The sequence below is a fragment of the Lissotriton vulgaris genome, unplaced genomic scaffold (genome assembly GCF_964263255.1).
Source record: "Lissotriton vulgaris unplaced genomic scaffold, aLisVul1.2 SCAFFOLD_2393, whole genome shotgun sequence".
Classification (NCBI taxonomy): domain Eukaryota; kingdom Metazoa; phylum Chordata; class Amphibia; order Caudata; family Salamandridae; genus Lissotriton; species Lissotriton vulgaris.
This window is the reverse complement of record NW_028249499.1, coordinates 351215-373138: the sequence shown is the minus strand read 5'-3', so window position 1 is coordinate 373138 and position 21924 is coordinate 351215. Positions and strand designations below refer to the sequence as shown.

General features: G+C 42.7%; 1 protein-coding gene across 1 annotated transcript in view; it reads right to left on the bottom strand.

Moving 5' to 3' along the window:
* Nucleotides 1-21924, bottom strand: part of LOC147663557 (interleukin-1 receptor type 1-like) — a 222025-nt gene that overhangs the window by 6760 nt on the left and 193341 nt on the right. The gene's annotated exons all lie outside the window — the stretch shown is intronic.

Below are 21924 nucleotides of genomic sequence, written 5' to 3'. Positions count from 1 at the left end.
TTCCATTAAAAGAACAATAGCAAGGACAAAGAAAGCAAGTAGACCCAATATACCAACTCCTAGAACTTTTGAGGAAGTCATAATTCCGCCTGAGCTTGTAATCACTCATAATGACGAGCCATTTATTTTTTATGATAATCATAGCAAGGACAAAAGAATAATCATGTTTGCAACTAATAACAATATGAAAAAATTAACAGAAAGTGCTACTTGGATGATGGATGGAACTTTTTCTATATGCCCAAAACCTTTCTACCAATTATACACAATTCATGGGCAATATCATAATACCTGTATCCCCTTCATATACTGATTATTACCGAACAAACAAGCCACAACTTACTCAGAAATTTTGCAAAAAATAAAAGAACAAACTTCTGACTACTTCCCAATGAAAATCATCATAGACTTCGAACAAGCTATGATTAATTCTATTTTGAAAAGTTACCCACACACATCCATTCAAGGATGTTATTTTCATTTCAATCAATGTCTCTGGAGACATTTACAAAAATCTGCCCTTAGTGTTGAGTATGCAACAAATATAACTTTTGCATACCAAATCAAACATCTCATTGCTCTGGCATATGTACCAGTAACTGATGTGGCAGAACATTACAATCTATTAATTGAAAGTCCTTTCTACACCCAAAATGAGCAAAGACTCGCCCCACTTTTAGATTACTTTGAGGACAACTGGGTAGGAAGACTACATAGGTCAGGCCACAGACGCCAGCCTAAATTTTTAATTCCCTGGTGGAATGTATATCTACCAACGCTGAACCAAGAGGCAAAAACGAACAATGCTGTTGAAGGTTGGCACAATGCCTTCCTCTCTTCTACTGGACGTACAACACCCACATTACACAAGCTGGTCACAGCTATACAAAAAGAGCAAAGCTTTCAGGAACTACGTATGGAGCAATCTGTCATACAACTAAAACCAAAAATCTCTAGACAAACTGCTCAAATGTATCTATATCTTCAACAGCAAGTCCAACTATATCCTACAACAAGAGGACTGGAATATCTAAAAATGATAGCCAAAACATTGAAGTAATTGCAATAAGTAAATCAATGGATAAATATCAAACAATATCCTTAATCTGATAACACACATATTCTAATATAATAACTCTATATTAATTTAGTCTAATTTATTTTTTTACACTATTATATAAAGACTAAATAAATATATCATTATATCAATTTTTTTTTTTTTAAATACTGTTTCCATCCAAACAAAATAATAAAAATGAATAACTTACCTTTAAATAGAACATCATAAAGATTAATCCTTTACCGACAATACAATGTGTAAATCTCAAAGACTTAATCCAACAAATCATTAATTATTTTTCTATTAACTGTGCTAAAACTATCCATCATCCAAATAAAACGACTCTTTAAATGCCATTGAAAATGACGACTGTTCTCTTAAACTGTGATAAATATTTCAGAGAACTCAAAATATAAAGGAAGAATGTTATACATCTCCGTTCTAACAACTGAAACACACTTCCTTTCCCAAAAAAAAAGAGTAATCGGAAACGGAAATAGCTGTTTCAAAATACGAGACAAAAAAATTCAAAACAATCCCACCGACATAACACTAACGAGTATACCATATTAGATAAACATAACATTCCTATTATTTTAAATTTTAATTAAATCATACCACATACTCATTAACTCCAACTATTTCAAATGGCCCAAAAACTCGTGAACGGAAATACGTATTGAGTCCACTCCATTATATGTAAATAGTCATACTTTAATTACCAACCCCAAAATAAAAAAGGACTACCTTTAATTTTTAGTTACAATACTTTAAAAAGATAAAAGTAGAATCGTACCTACTCAAACGTGAACCTGCTTCCAACCGCGACTTTCCCTTTCCCAAAATAACGCAAAAAGACAAAGAGTGGTTACAAAATAAAAGAACCGAATTATATGTAACTGTGAAAAGTACTACTATAAATGTCCATTATTGTTAAATATATGTTCGAAATTATGTGTAATGTACAAAAAATTGTATAGTACATTGTGAAATGAAAATCTTTTTTACTGTATATTAATTATATTTTACATACTTTTAATATTTATTACATTAAGTATGAAAATGTTGAAATATTTAATGTAATATTTATTAAAATTATTATATAACTAAATATGTAATATTGTATTTGTTTTTCTGATTTACTTGTTTACAATATGACTAATAGGTGAAAATTATTATTATTAAAACGTATTTATTAATAATAATAATTATACATAACAATATTGTATTGTTAAAACAATCATTGATGATGATGTAAATGTTCTAATCAAGATCTTTATATTATATTATACATTTAAAAGTGTTCATATGTTAATATCATCATCTGTATATCACTATATTTATTGAAATTTTGTGATTTATGTTTTTCATTACACATGTTTAATGTTTTATTAAGAAACAATATTTTTATTATGTATGTATAATATCATACATTGCATTATGTTAACTAACCATTTTTTCTCTACAAATTAAAAGTACTTTTCAAGAAAACTACTCAAAAATGTGATTATTAAAAGAACATTGTCCTTCTTTTTTTTAATATTTATACCAAACATAGCTTGATAAAATGTATATGTGATCGTAATTTTCAATTGTTGAATAAAAAAATTATTGTCAACAAAAATTGTGTCATTATTTTCTATTACAAAATCATTTTTATGTCTTTTTGCAAATGTATTATAACTGTAATGTTCTATCTATTTCTATATAACACATGTAATTAGAGTACATACTATACACTGAACCTATAACTGTTATTATTCATACACCCATATACATATAATATCAATATTTGAAGGACACAGAATTAATAATTTTAATATTCCGACTCCAATCACCATTTACTTTAGGTAATTGCTTGTCAAAAAACTTTAATAATTTACAATTACAACTGCAATCACCATTTAATTAGGGTAAGTGCAGGACACAGAACCTATTTAATTTACTATTCCAACTCCAATCACCAATTAATTTGAGTAAGTGCAGGACATTAATTCATAATAAATTACTATCGTAAATTAAATGTAAAAAAAAATTAATGTAATATAATTTAATGTAATTTCATTTAATTAATTTAATTTAAATTTAATATTAATTTATTTTTTCCCTGTACCCCTGTACCCCTATAACTAAAAACTGACCCAGAACCCCAAAATACCCCTTTACCCAAAAACTAAAAACTGACCCTGAAACCTGAAAATACCCCTTTACCCATAAACTAAAAACTGACCCTGAACCCTAAAAAAACCCTTTACCCAGAAACTAAAAACTGACCCTGAAACCTAAAAATACCCCTTTACCCACAAACTAAAAACTGACCCTGAAACCTTACAAAACCCCTTTACCCACAAACTAAAAACTGACCCTGAAACCTAAAAATACCCCTTTACCCACAAACTAAAAACTGACCCTGAAACCTAAAAATACCCCTTTACCCACAAACTAAAAACTGACCCTGAAACCTAAAAATACCCCTTTACCCACAAACTAAAAACTGACCCTGAACCCTAAAAAAACCCTTTACCCACAAACTAAAAACTGACCCTGAAACCTAAAAATACCCCTTTACCCACAAACTAAAAACTGACCCTGAACTCTAACAAAACCCCTTTACCCACAAACTAAAAACTGACCCTGAAACATAAAAATACCCCTTTACCCACAAACTAAAAACTGACCCTGAAACATAAAAATACCCCTTTACCCACAAACTAAAAACTGACCCTGAAACCTAAAAATACCCCTTTACCCACAAACTAAAAACTGACCCTGAACCCTAAAAAAAACCCTTTACCCACAAACTAAAAACTTACCTTGAAACCTAAAAATACCCCTTTACCCACAAACTATAAACTGACTCTGAAACCAAAAAATACCCCTTTACCCACAAACTAAAAACTGACCCTGAAACCTAAAAATACCCCTTTGCCCACAAACTAAAAACTGACCCTGAACCCTGAAAAAAACCCTTTACCCAAAATCTAAAAACTGACTCTGAAACCTAAAAATACCCCTTTACCCACAAACTAAAAACTGACCCTGAAACCTAAAAATACCCCTTTACCCAAAAACTAAAAACTGACCCTGAAACCTAAAAATACCCCTTTACCCAAAAACTAAAAACTGCCCCTGAACCCTAAAAATACCCCTTTGCCCACAAACAAAAAACTGACCCTGAACCCTAAAAATTTCCTTTAAAAACACTACCCACCCTTATCCACTATAAACTCGACATCCCGCTCCTAAAATTATAATACATTTCTTTTTTAAATATCTATGAAAATATATATTTATAATACTTTTTACTACATACACAAAATCCCAAAATTAAAAAAAATAACATAATTGTGTGTGAAATTTCGCATTTAACAAATATGTATTTTAAATTTCGAAATGTAGAAATAATTTAATAAAATACGAAATGTATTCTTCTATGATTACAGTATACTTTTTTTATACACTACCCACCCTTATCCCCTTGAAACTCTACATCCCACTCCTAAAATAATTAGACAAATATTTATTAAAAATTTTATATTTACAATTCTTTTTAGTACATACACAAAAGCAAACTAAAAAATGTTGTACTATACTCCATAAAATTCAATATAATTTCGACTTGTTCAAATATTTATATCAAATTTCGAAATTTCGAAATTTAAATGCAAATGCGAAATTTTAATTTCTATAATTACACTATATTTTTTAAAACACTACCCACCCTTATCCCCTATAAACTCTACATCCCGCTCCTAAAATTATATTAGAAATATTTAAAAAATATATAATAATTATTTTATATTTACAATACTTTTTAGTACATACACAAAAGAAAATTAATTTTTTTTAATATACTCCCTACATTTCGATAAAATTTCGACTAGTTCAAATATTTATTTCAATTATCGAAATTTAGAAATTTAAATGAAAATTCGAAATTTTTAATTGTATAATTACACTATACTTTTTTAAAACACTACCCACCCTTATCCCCTATAAACTCTACATCCCGCTCCTAAAATTATTATACAATTATTTTGTAAATATTTAAATATAAATATATATTTACAATTTTTTTTACTACATACACAAAAGCAAACTACAATAAATTTAAAAATACTCCATAAATTTATATAAAATTTCGCCTTTTACAAATATTTAATTCAAATTTCTAAAATGTAAAATTTTACTTAAAATTCGAAATTTATTCTTCCATAATTACACTATACTTTTTTAAAACACTACCCACCCTTATCCCCTATAAACTCTACATCCCGCTCCTACACTTATAACTAAAATTATTGAAATTATATGTATAAATTACCTTATATATAGACTACATTTGACTATATCATTACTTAACATACTTTAAAACATCACTTTTACATATCGATATTTTTGCATATCGATATTTTTAGCTTCGATATTACTGATTTCGAAATTCATGTCTTCGATAATGTTGACACACACATAAATCGATATTTTCTACAACGATATTTTGGTTGTCGATATTTCTTACCATCGACTTTTAGGACTCGATAATATGGTACTTCGACATTAACAACTCGATATTTTGACTGTCTACCGGTTTTTACACTGTCTGGATTTTTCTGCTTACACATGCACAAGTACAACACTGTATGATCAGATTAATTTTGATATTGGTTATATTATAAGGGCAGGCTGCTCGAATCCTTTGCAAGTGTATATATTAGACTCCATCGGGGATTGTACTGATGATTTTTTTAACCTATTTTATTCATGTATGTAGTCTCAAAAGTCCATGCTTTGATGAATGAGTTCTAATGGCCCCTACAGTTTTTTAATACTGTATCAATTTCGCTCAGATGATTTTTTGTAGTTCTATTTTTGCTTAGTGAGTCTTTTGTGTGCTGTTTGATAATTGATTACTTACTGATTATGATTCGATTCTTCCTCAATGTGCACCCTCTCTCCCTGTTTACTTATTGTATTGATAAAGTAAATGTTGAAAAGCTTTAATAAAAATTATTGAAAAAAATATAAAGGGGTATTCAGTTGAAAGAACAAGAGACCTACAAAGTCAAGGGAAAACAACTCAGGTTGGAGATGGTTCGAAAGAAAAGTAGTAATAGAACGAATAATTAAAGGAGTGCGGAGGCAAATCGGACAAGGAATAAATTAAAGATTTAAGGGATACTCTAGCAGCCACACATTTTACTTCAGCTTGTTCAAAGGTTTTAACCTGTTGATGTTGACGTCTGCATGGTGTGACTTGCTTGATATAAGGTTGACCATTGGGTTGATATGTAAAGGATCGTGAGTGGGCCAGCTGGACAATTTGGTGCAGATTTGAATTAATTGAACTCTGGCTGTTAGTATGCTGGTGAAAATGTGGTTGAATGCCTATGACTGATTGCATGGTCTTAAATATGTCCTTGACCCTAAATTTCGCAGTGGACTGAGCATGGTAAAAGTATCTAGATGGCATGATGGCACTGTCAGTTCTGATAGTATATGGCACATCTCAATTCTCTTGGATGCATGCCAGCAACTCTAATGTATGATTTGGGATTTTTTTATGTAACATGCTTTGGTTCATACTGGTTTAGTCACCCATCATAGCCAACGAAACAGCGTATCTTCATGAAGGATGCTCTCTGTAATGTACTTTATGTGTTGTCTTTTGTTGACAAGTATGACGTGATGTGATAGCCAGCTGTAAGGTATGTAGTTATGTGTCTGTCTCTGCACGCACTTGGTTGGCATGCTGCAGAATGTGATGAAAATGCATGGATTGTTTTTCACCCCTACCACCACTCCCCGATGCCGGTGGGTGAAGCAGCTATGGTGCCTTACCCCCCGGATAGGACCTGTTTCGTTGAAGTGTCCTACTGTGCCGCAGGCGAGGTGGTGGGTAGTCGGAGGGGCACGTGGGATGGCTTCTACTGAGCTCTCATGGGGGGCTTGGGTGGAGTGAGAAGGCTTCCACTGCAGGGCTGGTACTGCCCCTACTGCAGAACTCAAGTTAGTCTAGTGATCAGGTTCATTGGACTCACCTGTAGTATCCTGAAGGTGCAGCCAAGGGAATCATGGTCATACCCAGTGTGGTGGACCGTTCTGCAGACATTGCTGAGGTCATGGACGGGGCAGATAGGGGACAGGGGACAAGGGTCCTGCACAAGCTGTGATACTATGAGTGAGAAGCCACAAACAGGGCAGGTAGAACTGATGTAAGTTTTGGGTTTCCTTCTGCTTTTCCATCAGTGGCATAGCTAGGTGGGGGCGGTCCGCCCCAGGTGGCACTATTTTGGAGACAGGGGCTGTCTAGCCCTAGACCGTGTCATGTATGTGCATGTAACTTGCATGCTCGAGGTAACTATTAGCGGTGATACTACGTGTCTCTCGGACCTCTTTCAGGTGCTCGCCGTCCTTTTTCCCCAGCACCCCCCCAGGGGGGCGGCAATCTGAAGGCTAGCCCCGGGCGCCACAAGCTCTAGCTACGCCCCTGGGCCTATGTTCGATGGTGGTGGCGTGCGTGTGCGCAGCACGCTGCAGGTGGCAGTGTGTGTTACCCGCTTGCACTACAAACAGGGCAGCGCGCAGCCCTGGTTTCCGGTTGCTGCAGACTTGATCATTTAATTGGGAACATGTACCAAATAAATTACAAAGGCCGCCGCAACGGGACACCAGTGCCACGCGGCCGCCGCCCCAAAGTAAGTGCCGCCTGGGGCGGACCGCCCCCTCCGCCCCCCCCTAGCTACGCGCCTGCATAGGCCCCTGACGGCGTGACGCTCCTACAGTTACAGTTACGCTCCTTGTGCTCGAGCTGTTCGCGCCAACAATATATAGACTTGGCCACGCTGCTCAATATAGAAGCACTTTTGATCCGACCGCAAGTACGCTAGCCCCGACCAGCGGTCACGGAATGAGCAGGCCTGTCTATCTTCAAGGCTGCCAGGTGGGTGACTGCGCTGATCAGGTGGGTGACTGACTGTTCTGATCCCGCGGACCTGCTCATTCCTCCGGAGCCGGGCGGGGTCCCCCAATGAGTAAAGCTAGCACATAAAAAACGGGGTCTCACTTCAGCTGCTGCTTATTTGGATCCGGTGGGGGTGATTGGATGGTGCTCTGGGGCTGCCCCTGCTGACCTCCCCCACTGGATGAAATACTTAAGGGCCTTCACTGGTAGTGGCGGGGGCCGGCCATTTAAGCCCTCATTTTATTTTCAACCGGAAGTGCTGTGTGAAGAGAGCGCGCCGTGTGATCTGCTACAGGTGAGTTGTCCGTGTGGGAGTGTTGGAGACCGGGGAAGTTACTATGCGAGGGTTTGTTGTTCCCCCTCTTCTCATGTAATTAGTGTGGAAAACAGGGGGGGGGGCTTATTTACAAGCACCTTGCGTCACTATGCCACATTTTAAAGTAATGCATCTTTCTCCACCACCCTCCCCGGAGGATTTCAGCCCTGTGAAAAATGAAACTAGGCCGCATTACTATAAATGCGATGGCTGTTCTGGTGTGGCGTCGCCATCACTTCCCTCTGCCTCCCTCTCTCACACAGGATTCCTCTTTATCTCCGTCCCCTCCCCCACCCCTTCGCAAGCCCCATCTTTATCTTTCATCTCTACATGCATTGCAGTATCTGATTTTAACTAAAAGAGGCCACTTTTAACCAGGTAGCCAGCCTCTGACCCCAGCAGGGTTTGTCTGAGCCTCTCTTCCATGTGAAGTGGATATTAGGAGCTGTCTTCATGTTGGGTGTGATGTCATCTTACAGCGGATTTGATGTAATGTGGTGTTTTTTTGGCACGTGTTTACCACTTATGTGTTAACTTCGGTCTATGGTATTAGCTTGTCTGCAGTTGTGGGTTTGCCACGTGGCAGGGGTATTGTGGGTGGGGTTCCATGCATGTGCTCTCATCCAGTGGGCAAATGTGGTGTAAGTGTAATATTTCCTTTTGGATGGGATCCAGGCATTGAGGTGGAGGTGTGGGTATAGGGGTCCAATTGTCAGTGTTTCGTTAATTTTTTAGGTGGCTTTGATACATTTCTGGTGCTTTCATAACTCTTTAAAATAATCTTTTCTCGTTGTTTAAACGTCAAGCATAACGATGCAAAACACTGTTTTTCAGTGTTACTTTTCATGTTTTTTATTGGATGTGCAGCACCAAACACACAGGTATGGGAGAAACAAAAGGAGCTGGAGCAGAGGGTGAGCTGGGGGTGGAGGGGGTGGTTGGGGGGTGTAGGGGGGTCATCATACAAGTGTCAGGGTGAATGGACTAATCTGGAAAGGGTCAAATCCTTCTTGAAACCCTTCAAACTTATCTCAGTATTGTGTTGTGCAAAAAGAGCTTGTGCAGCTTTTATTAAATAGGTGAGTAGAGCGCTTCCCATGGAAACTGTCAGCTGCAGATTTCACAGTCTGGTCCCTCTGAGAGAGGCCACAAAGTCCAGTGCCTGCTGGGGTGGTCTGTAGATAACAAGCAGGTACTTTGTTCTAATGCTAGTAAGGTCGCTTGGTTGGTTTATATACCTGCTGAACATGCATAATATGGGGGAGTCTGGTTGAAATCACATTACAAAAATGCTTTACCTTTCAAAATGTATACATTAAGGTGCATGAAAATGCAACATCTCATCCGCAATCACATGGTGACAGAGGCTACCACCACTATTTTCAGCACAGGAAGTGAGAGAAGCAAACCTTTAAACCTGCGGGTTCCCAGTGTCCTTCACATTTTAGAGAGTCATCAGGTCTCAATCACTGCCAGGGCATCAGTTCTTACAGTGGGGGTAGTGCCCGATGGTGCCATCGTACTGCACACCCAGGTGTTCCATGCAGACCCCTGAATCACTGTAACAAAACAGCTGTAGCGAACAAGCCAATATTCACAATCCTTTCTATTTCATTATTTAAAACATTGGGCTGCAATGAATCACTTTAAAACTTATTTTTCCAAGTTTAGTACTTTAAACCCGAGCAGGAAAATGTGGATGAAAGTAAAAGGGACACTCATCCCAAGTAATGAACACAGGGATGTTGACACAGAATGATCGGCAGTGAACACACCCTCTGAGTGCAAAAAAAAGGGGACACTAGAGAAGTGTGGGTGTAAGAGATGGTGGCACAAGAGAGGCGATAGACAGAAGTCACAGGCACCTCTGAGGACCCCTTGTTATAATCTGCTGTGACACCACAAACAGACCTGGGGTCACGCCGCCTTCAGAAGCATATAGGAAACTCGAATATACACTGCACTTAAAAAAAAGCCTTCTGCTGTGAAACCACGGCTATTAAGAGTCAAGTTCCCACACTCAGTGGCGTAGCTAGGGGGGTGCTGCCAGGGGAATTGTGGTCAAACCCAGTGTGGTGGACCGGTCTGCAGATATTGCTTAGGTCATGGACGGGGCAGATAGGAGACAAGGGTCCTGCACAAGCTGTGATGTTATGAGTGAGATGTCACAAACAGGGTAGGTAGAACTGATGTAAGATTTGGGTTTCCTTCTGCTTTTCCTTCATCAGCGCAGCCAGGTGGGGGTAGTCCGCCCTAGGCAGCACTATTTTGGGGACGGGGGCTGTCTAGCCCTGGGCCCTGTCATGTATGTGCATGTAACTTGATTGATCGAGGAAACTATTAGCGGCTATACTGCGTGTCTCTCAGACCTCTTTCAGGTGCTCACTGTCCTTTTTCCCCAGCACCCCCGAGGGGGGCGGCAATCTGAAGGATAGCCCCGGGCGCCACAACCTCTAGCTACGCCTTTGGTAGCAAGGAACCTCTCACGCTCTGTGTGACCTTGGGCTCTGCCCTTGCCCACCAACATGCTTTCCGCTGGTGAGACCTGCTGTGTGTTTTTAAAATGTGACAATCTTGTTTATTCTAGTTAACTATTATGGAGCCCATAACCCATTGGATTGCATCATCTGGCAGAGAAACTCAATTATATTAATAAAAGCACAAAACTCCACGAGGTAAACTGTGAAAAGCTCGGATCAGCTGAACAAGTTACTCCGTAGTTTCTGTTGGAAGTGAACTCAAGGCGAGAATCTCTTACTGTCCGGGGGAAAGAGGGGTCTAAAGCTGAGGGCCCCAAACCAAGAACACCTCTCTTCTCTTCTTTGCATGAACTTAAGAACATGCAACGCAAACCCCGGACCTGGTGGTGTGCGTGAGCAGAGAGATGCTTTCTCTTTAAGGCTGCATCTGCACGAGGACAGTGCATCTTCCAGTCCGTCTGCTCCCTGGAGCCAGTATGACTTTACTAAAGCTAGGCCAGAACACCTTTTCACCCTTTACAAAAAAATACGACGATCTTCCGCATTCAGCACTGCCCTCTGTCTCTCCAGGTCTGTCATCACATGCCAGCGCTTGCACTTCAAACGGCGGCCGCAGGCACTGGCCCGTTGCGGCCGCCTTTATTAATTTATTTGGGTACACATTGACTGACAGTAGTGTGAGTGTCCCCAAATAAATTATAAAGGCGGCCGCAACGGGCCAGTGCAGCGCGGCTGCCGCCCTCAAAGTAGGGCCGCCCCCTCCGCCCCCCCTAGCTACGCGGCTGTTTTGGAGACAGGGGCTGTCTAGCCCTAGACCGTGTCATGTATATGCATGTAACTTGCATGATCGAGGTAACTATTAGCGGTGATACTACGTGTCTCTCGGACCTCTTTCAGGTGCTCGCCGTCCTTTTTCCCCAGCACCCCCCCCAGGGGGGCGGCAATCTGAAGGATAGCCCTGGGCACCACAAGCTCTAGCTACGTCCCTGGGTAGTACCATATTTTGAGATCTAGATTAGATAACCAAGGGACCTACTGAAGCCTGTTAGCCTCATGTAATTTGGGTGTGGATGTCCCTCACCATTTCAGGGATAAAAAAACTCTACACACACATGTAAGACCACGCACTTGCACATGATTAAATCTGATTTCAGTGGAAAACACATTTATACATTTGTAACAAGCATTTGCAATGCAATAGTTCTCGAAATTGCAAGATTGAGCTATTGGCATTGTAAATGAGACGGCCTTTTATTTGTGTTTAAAAACCCTGCAATAATAAAAGGCAATGTCATTTACAATACCAATAGGTCAAAGTTTCTAAATTGCAAGACCTATTGGATTGAAAATGCTTGTTATTTACAAACACCCAATGCTGAATTTTCACATGAATAGAGGCCACGCCCCTTTCTTTAGACGAGCTGTGACTAAATAAAGGTCTGCTATTAAAGTAAAAGTGGTATGGGGCGCTTTTACTCAAAAAAGTATTTGTTTGTCAAGTTGACAAACATGCTTTTCTTTGTAAAAGCTCCCCATGAAAGCCTGCATGGCCCTGAATGCGCTGAATGTTGCAGAAAAGCATGTATTCCCTGCAGTAGGAGAAACCATTAAAGAAAATAGTGTTTACAAAGTCGTACTGTGTAAAAACTGAAGTAAAAGGGCCAGTCCTCATGGGAGGTCACAACTGAAGACAAGGCAGTACTAAGAAGGGACTAATAAGCCTATTAAAGAATCACAAGCCAGTATTTACAAAGGACAATGACACAAGCTAATAACAAATATGGGTGGAGGGTGGGCGGGGCTTCAAATCCATACTCCAATACAGCATGGCTGTCAGAGAAGAGCATGCGCTACCCAGGCTCAACCTAAAAAGGAAATATGCATTCCTTTTTTTGCATTAATTTCACATTCATTGTGTGTATATGTCTCTGTAAACACTGAATCTTAACCACAATAAACAAGGTGATGGATAGAGGCTCCCTCCAGAAGAGAACACAAGCAACCCTAGACTGGTTTCAGCCTGTTTAGGTCTCATCAGAAGGTTGCAGCTTGAATCCTATGCAGAGACATGGATCCCATACCATTGGAAGCAAGCTGCATCCTGATTGAATAAGTCTAATCAGGCCTAATCCCGTCTTTAGTTACTTGTGTTCTGGTTCAGTGAGGTCGTGTTCACCAACTGAGGGTGGACTATACCTATTTGAGTAGGATCAAGGTGGATTTGCTTAAGGCTGGGTCTAATCTGAGGTATCATGGGAGATGAATGCTGTATTGGGATGAGGGCTTGAGTAATTACCAGTGGCCAAGATTAATTCAAGCGTTCCATCCAGCACTTTCTGCATTCTTCATTGTGAACACCCAACATATTAGATGTGCGCATGCATACAGTGATATACATTTTAGGAAACTTTCATGCGTAATTATGTAACTTCACACACTAGCATTACTACTTGGCTAAACAGTACAGAAACATCCTTGTGAAGCAACTGAACAAGACGGCAACAATGTATTCCTGAAAGGAACATGGAATACCAAACAGAAACAAGACACCCCGGCTGGCATTAAGGCAGATTCAAACTAAATACACATGCAGGCATAAGTAAAAGCTTCCTCTACTAATGCGATTTTTCTGTGACCAGGAGCCAAACAGCCTAGATGCTTGTAAAGGGAAATAAATATCATAGATGAGGAACCAAATGAGGAGTAGCAGACTGGTTTATTATGTGTTGGAGCAAGAGAGTCAACTATTTTTAACCTGCCCCGTTGCGGCATAGGATAGTCAGCAAGGAATATAAACCTTGTGTGATACCTCACTCACATTTTTGGATCTTTTAGAATCTGGCTTTAGCCTTGACCTTGTGCTCCAGGTGTGCTCTTTGCATGGGCTACCAAAGGCCACAACAGCTTAGCGATAGTCCAGAGGGAGGATAAGACTCAGACTTCCATACAGATGCAAAATTGTTCAGTCACCACAGTAGCCCTGCAATCCAATCTCTAATGATCTGCTGTAACAATAGTTCTAAATAAAAAAAAAGGGTTTTCCCCTATTAGTCACACAGGACATCTGGTGTTTCTGACCGCTGCACCATCTAAGGCCAACAGATTTGGAGTAAACCTGCCACTTTGGTACATAAACTGTGGACATACACAGGTTTTTATGCTGCTGCTTGTCTCCTTTCTGGTGAAGAATTGGCTTGGTAGTTTAGTCTGCCCTGTTCCCATGATGAACTGGGCCAGGGACAGACTGATTTGCATATAGCCAGGTTCTGAGCTGGGATGGGGAAGTGAGATAAATAACAGTGATGGATCAAGCCCTGATCTTTGGACTGGGTAAGAGTGGTCTGTTTAACTCAGACACTCTGTTCATCACCACCCCCTTTTTGTAAATCGTTTTTGGCCACTATAGGTGTGGCAGGGTATACTCAGACATGAGTCCCTTTCTCACTGCTCCATCAGGATTCAAGCAAGCCGGGCCGAAGAAGGCTGAAATGCCAGAAACCGGTCCCCGGTAGCTTGTCTCCTTTCTGGTGAAGAATTGGCTTGGTAGTTTAGTCTGCCCTGTTCCCATGATGCACTGGGCCAGGGACAGACTGATTTGCATATAGCCAGGTTCTGAGCTGGGATGGGGCAGTGAGATAAATAACGGTGATGGATCAAGCCCTGATCTTTGGACTGGGTAAGAGTGGTCTGTTTAACTCAGACACTCTGTTCATCACCACCCCCTTTTTGTAAATCGTTTTTGGCCACTATAGGTGTGGCAGGGTATACTCAGACATGAGTCCCTTTCTCACTGCTCCATCAGGATTCAAGCAAGCCGGGCCGAAGAAGGCTGAAATGCCAGAAACCGGTCCCCGGTAGCTTGTCTCCTTTCTGGTGAAGAATTGGCTTGGTAGTTTAGTCTGGCCTGTTCCCATGATGCACTGGGCCAGGGACAGACTGATTTGCATATAGCCAGGTTCTGAGCTGGGATGGGGCAGTGAGATAAATAACGGTGATGGATCAAGCCCTGATCTTTGGACTGGGTAAGAGTGGTCTGTTTAACTCAGACACTCTGTTCATCACCACCCCCTTTTTGTAAATCGTTTTTGGCCACTATAGGTGTGGCAGGGTATACTCAGACATGAGTCCCTTTCTCACTGCTCCATCAGGATTCAAGCAAGCCGGGCCGAAGAAGGCTGAAATGCCAGAAACCGGTCCCCGGTAGCTTGTCTCCTTTCTGGTGAAGAATTGGCTTGGTAGTTTAGTCTGCCCTGTTCCCATGATGCACTGGGCCAGGGACAGACTGATTTGCATATAGCCAGGTTCTGAGCTGGGATGGGGCAGTGAGATAAATAACGGTGATGGATCAAGCCCTGATCTTTGGACTGGGTAAGAGTGGTCTGTTTAACTCAGACACTCTGTTCATCACCACCCCCTTTTTGTAAATCGTTTTTGGCCACTATAGGTGTGGCAGGGTATACTCAGACATGAGTCCCTTTCTCACTGCTCCATCAGGATTCAAGCAAGCCGGGCCGAAGAAGGCTGAAATGCCGGAAACCGGTCCCCGGTAGCTTGTCTCCTTTCTGGTGAAGAATTGGCTTGGTAGTTTAGTCTGCCCTGTTCCCATGATGCACTGGGCCAGGGACAGACTGATTTGCATATAGCCAGGTTCTGAGCTGGGATGGGGCAGTGAGATAAATAATGGTGATGGATCAAGCCCTGATCTTTGGACTGGGTAAGAGTGGTCTGTTTAACTCAGACACTCTGTTCATCACCACCCCCTTTTTGTAAATCGTTTTTGGCCACTATAGGTGTGGCAGGGTATACTCAGACATGAGTCCCTTTCTCACTGCTCCATCAGGATTCAAGCAAGCCGGGCCGAAGAAGGCTGAAATGCCAGAAACCGGTCCCCGGTAGCTTGTCTCCTTTCTGGTGAAGAATTGGCTTGGTAGTTTAGTCTGCCCTGTTCCCATGATGCACTGGGCCAGGGACAGACTGATTTGCATATAGCCAGGTTCTGAGCTGGGATGGGGCAGTGAGATAAATAACGGTGATGGATCAAGCCCTGATCTTTGGACTGGGTAAGAGTGGTCTGTTTAACTCAGACACTCTGTTCATCACTACCCCCTTTTTGTAAATCGTTTTTGGCCACTATAGGTGTGGCAGGGTATACTCAGACATGAGTCCCTTTCTCACTGCTCCATCAGGATTCAAGCAAGCCGGGCCGAAGAAGGCTGAAATGCCAGAAACCGGTCCCCGGTAGCTTGTCTCCTTTCTGGTGAAGAATTGGCTTGGTAGTTTAGTCTGCCCTGTTCCCATGATGCACTGGGCCAGGGACAGACTGATTTGCATATAGCCATGTTCTGAGCTGAGATGGGGCAGTGAGATAAATAACGGTGATGGATCAAGCCCTGATCTTTGGACTGGGTAAGAGTGGTCTGTTTAACTCAGACACTCTGTTCATCACCACCCCCTTTTTGTAAATCGTTTTTGGCCACTATAGGTGTGGCAGGGTATACTCAGACATGAGTCCCTTTCTCACTGCTCCATCAGGATTCAAGCAAGCCGGGCCGAAGAAGGCTGAAATGCCAGTAACCGGTCCCCGGTAGCTTGTCTCCTTTCTGGTGAAGAATTGGCTTGGTAGTTTAGTCTGCCCTGTTCCCATGATGCACTGGGCCAGGGACAGACTGATTTGCATATAGCCAGGTTCTGAGCTGGGATGGGGCAGTGAGATAAATAACGGTGATGGATCAAGCCCTGATCTTTGGACTGGGTAAGAGTGGTCTGTTTAACTCAGACACTCTGTTCATCACCACCCCCTTTTTGTAAATCGTTTTTGGCCACTATAGGTGTGGCAGGGTATACTCAGACATGAGTCCCTTTCTCACTGCTCCATCAGGATTCAAGCAAGCCGGGCCGAAGAAGGCTGAAATGCCAGAAACCGGTCCCCGGTAGCTTGTCTCCTTTCTGGTGAAGAATTGGCTTGGTAGTTTAGTCTGCCCTGTTCCCATGATGCACTGGGCCAGGGACAGACTGATTTGCATATAGCCAGGTTCTGAGCTGGGATGGGGCAGTGAGATAAATAACGGTGATGGATCAAGCCCTGATATTTGGACTGGGTAAGAGTGGTCTCTTTAACTCAGACACTCTGTTCATCACCACCCCCTTTTTGTAAATTGTTTTTGGCCACTATAGGTGTGGCAGGGTATACTCAGACATGAGTCCCTTTCTCACTGCTCCATCAGGATTCAAGCAAGCCGGGCCGAAGAAGGCTGAAATGCCAGAAACCGGTCCCCGGTAGCTTGTCTCCTTTCTGGTGAAGAATTGGCTTGGTAGATTAGTCTGCCCGGTTCCCATGATGCACTGGGCCAGGGACAGACTGATTTGCATATAGCCAGGTTCTGAGCTGGGATGGGGCAGTGAGATAAATAACGGTGATGGATCAAGCCCTGATCTTTGGACTGGGTAAGAGTGGTCTGTTTAACTCAGACACTCTGTTCATCACCACCCCCTTTTTGTAAATTGTTTTTGGCCACTATAGGTGTGGCAGGGTATACTCAGACTTGAGTCCCTTTCTCACTGCTCCATCAGGATTCAAGCAAGCCGGGCCGAAGAAGGCTGAAATGCCAGAAACCGGTCCCCGGTAGCTTGTCTCCTTTCTGGTGAAGAATTGGCTTGGTAGTTTAGTCTGCCCTGTTCCCATGATGCACTGGGCCAGGGACAGACTGATTTGCATATAGCCAGGTTCTGAGCTGGGATGGGGCAGTGAGATAAATAATGGTGATGGATCAAGCCCTGATCTTTGGACTGGGTAAGAGTGGTCTGTTTAACTCAGACACTCTGTTCATCACCACCCCCTTTTTGTAAATCGTTTTTGGCCACTATAGGTGTGGCAGGGTATACTCAGACATGAGTCCCTTTCTAACTGCTCCATCAGGATTCAAGCAAGCCGGGCCGAAGAAGGCTGAAATGCCAGAAACCGGTCCCCGGTAGCTTGTCTCCTTTCTGGTGAAGAATTGGCTTGGTAGTTTAGTCTGCCCTGTTCCCATGATGCACTGGGCCAGGGACAGACTGATTTGCATATAGCCAGGTTCTGAGCTGGGATGGGGCAGTGAGATAAATAACGGTGATGGATCAAGCCCTGATCTTTGGACTGGGTAAGAGTGGTCTGTTTAACTCAGACACTCTGTTCATCACCACCCCCTTTTTGTAAATCGTTTTTGGCCACTATAGGTGTGGCAGGGTATACTCAGGCATGAGTCCCTTTCTCACTGCTCCATCAGGATTCAAGCAAGCCGGGCCGAAGAAGGCTGAAATGCCAGAAACCGGTCCCCGGTAGCTTGTCTCCTTTCTGGTGAAGAATTGGCTTAGTAGTTTAGTCTGCCCTGTTCCCATGATGCACTGGGCCAGGGACAGACTGATTTGCATATAGCCAGGTTCTGAGCTGGGATGGGGCAGTGAGATAAATAACGGTGATGGATCAAGCCCTGATCTTTGGACTGGGTAAGAGTGGTCTGTTTAACTCAGACACTGTTCATCACCACCCCCTTTTTGTAAATCGTTTTTGGCCACTATAGGTGTGGCAGGGTATACTCAGACATGAGTCCCTTTCTCACTGCTCCATCAGGATTCAAGCAAGCCGGGCCGAAGAAGGCTGAAATGCCAGAAACCGGTCCCCGGTAGCTTGTCTCCTTTCTGGTGAAGAATTGGCTTGGTAGTTTAGTCTGCCCTGTTCCCATGATGCACTGGGCCAGGGACAGACTGATTTGCATATAGCCAGGTTCTGAGCTGGGATGGGGCAGTGAGATAAATAACGGTGATGGATCAAGCCCTGATCTTTGGACTGGGTAAGAGTGGTCTGTTTAACTCAGACACTCTGTTCATCACCACCCCCTTTTTGTAAATCGTTTTTGGCCACTATAGGTGTGGCAGGGTATACTCAGACATGAGTCCCTTTCTCACTGCTCCATCAGGATTCAAGCAAGCCGGGCCGAAGAAGGCTGAAATGCCAGTAACCGGTCCCCGGTAGCTTGTCTCCTTTCTGGTGAAGAATTGGCTTGGTAGTTTAGTCTGCCCTGTTCCCATGATGCACTGGGCCAGGGACAGACTGATTTGCATATAGCCAGGTTCTGAGCTGGGATGGGGCAGTGAGATAAATAACGGTGATGGATCAAGCCCTGATCTTTGGACTGGGTAAGAGTGGTCTGTTTAACTCAGACACTCTGTTCATCACCACCCCCTTTTTGTAAATCGTTTTTGGCCACTATAGGTGTGGCAGGGTATACTCAGACATGAGTCCCTTTCTCACTGCTCCATCAGGATTCAAGCAAGCCGGGCCGAAGAAGGCTGAAATGCCAGAAACCGGTCCCCGGTAGCTTGTCTCCTTTCTGGTGAAGAATTGGCTTGGTAGTTTAGTCTGCCCTGTTCCCATGATGCACTGGGCCAGGGACAGACTGATTTGCATATAGTCAGGTTCTGAGCTGGGATGGGGCAGTGAGATAAATAACGGTGATGGATCAAGCCCTGATCTTTGGACTGGGTAAGAGTGGTCTGTTTAACTCAGACACTCTGTTCATCACCACCCCCTTTTTGTAAATCGTTTTTGGCCACTATAGGTGTGGCAGGGTATACTCAGACATGAGTCCCTTTCTCACTGCTCCATCAGGATTCAAGCAAGCCGGGCCGAAGAAGGCTGAAATGCCAGAAACCGGTCCCCGGTAGCTTGTCTCCTTTCTGGTGAAGAATTGGCTTGGTAGTTTAGTCTGCCCTGTTCCCATGATGCACTGGGCCAGGGACAGACTGATTTGCATATAGCCAGGTTCTGAGCTGGGATGGGGCAGTGAGATAAATAACGGTGATGGATCAAGCCCTGATCTTTGGACTGGGTAAGAGTGGTCTGTTTAACTCAGACACTCTGTTCATCACCACCCCCTTTTTGTAAATCGTTTTTGGCCACTATAGGTGTGGCAGGGTATACTCAGACATGAGTCCCTTTCTCACTGCTCCATCAGGATTCAAGCAAGCCGGGCCGAAGAAGGCTGAAATGCCAGAAACCGGTCCCCGGTAGCTTGTCTCCTTTCTGGTGAAGAATTGGCTTGGTAGTTTAGTCTGCCCTGTTCCCATGATGCACTGGGCCAGGGACAGACTGATTTGCATATAGCCAGGTTCTGAGCTGGGATGGGGCAGTGAGATAAATAACGGTGATGGATCAAGTCCTGATCTTTGGACTGGGTAAGAGTGGTCTGTTTAACTCAGACACTCTGTTCATCACCACCCCCTTTTTGTAAATCGTTTTTGGCCACTATAGGTGTGGCAGGGTATACTCAGACATGAGTCCCTTTCTCACTGCTCCATCAGGATTCAAGCAAGCCGGGCCGAAGAAGGCTGAAATGCCAGAAACCGGTCCCCGGTAGCTTGTCTCCTTTCTGGTGAAGAATTGGCTTGGTAGTTTAGTCTGCCCTGTTCCCATGATGCACTGGGCCAGGGACAGACTGATTTGCATATAGCCAGGTTCTGAGCTGGGATGGGGCAGTGAGATAAATAACGGTGATGGATCAAGCCCTGATCTTTGGACTGGGTAAGAGTGGTCTGTTTAACTCAGACACTCTGTTCATCACCACCCCCTTTTTGTAAATCGTTTTTGGCCACTATAGGTGTGGCAGGGTATACTCAGACATGAGTCCCTTTCTCACTGCTCCATCAGGATTCAAGCAAGCCGGGCCGAAGAAGGCTGAAATGCCAGAAACCGGTCCCCGGTAGCTTGTCTCCTTTCTGGTGAAGAATTGGCTTGGTAGTTTAGTCTGCCCTGTTCCCATGATGCATTGGGCCAGGGACAGACTGATTTGCATATAGCCAGGTTCTGAGCTGGGATGGGGCAGTGAGATAAATAACGGTGATGGATCAAGCCCTGATCTTTGGACTGGGTAAGAGTGGTCTGTTTAACTCAGACACTCTGTTCATCACCACCCCCTTTTTGTAAATCGCTATAAGAAGTGTAGGCATAAGGTGTCAGGGTTAGGGAAACCCTTTACCACTGGGAACTTAATATGTGCTGTTAGAACATTTTTCATCAAAAAGTGCCAGAAGAATTGACCGAAAACCGGGAGCTACCTATGGTCTTGAGCGACCAGAAACCCGCGATCAGAGCTTTGATCTTTTAGATTATATTTTTCACTTAAAACAAAAGAAAATTATAACTCCAGGTCTACTGATTAGATTTAATTGTTCTAGTGTCATTTTATTTATGAACATTTTCTCTAGTTCAGTCTAGTGTCGCATTTTCACTTCATTACTGTTTTTTTTTTACTCGTTTTTGTTAGCATTTCTGTGATATACAATACAAGATATAGTACCAACCCTAGCACGCTGCAGCATACAATCGATGGGGTACACTCCCCTCTCCGATTATTGAAATACAACCCTCTAGATCAACCTGGGGGTCCTGGGGGATACAATACATATCACTTATGTAACAGACTAAAAAAATCAAATAAACAAGGGACAACATATTTCCCCCTTCACACACTACCTCCCTCAGCCTCTTGTGCTTGATCAGATACACAGATTGCCCTTCTGGAGGGCTCGTAATCTAGCAAAATGAGCCCCACTATGTATTGTCATGGCTATTGAGTGGAGCCTTGTCCCACCTCCTTGCTCAGTGCAGGCTAAGTCCCTGCCCCACAATTCCTTAGTCATCTGCATTAGCATTTTACCCCTGGTCCTCACAAGTCTCTCCACTTGGGTGAGCAGCAGTCGGGGTCTCCATCAGGTTATATATCATAGTGCCCCAGGAAATCAAGTCATCCGCTACTTTCTCATCTTGTCAGAACTCTATCATATGAGCCTCCTCTGCCCCCGCCCAATCCCGGGCTAAGCCATCTGATATCCAAAGTTAAGCCCAGCAGCACAAATTTTTTACGGAGCTTCCCATTCTTACTTTTGGGTAGTAGACCCAGAAGGCATTGCTTGATCCCAAGGGGGAGCACCCAGCCCGAGGGACCTTGGAGCTGTTCCAACACCACCTCCCTGAATTTCTTAACAAGGAGGCAGGTTCAGACTACATGGAATAAATCCGCAGGTTTACTTCTTCAGTGCACACAATCCGGGTCTCTAGTGGGATATATGGCAT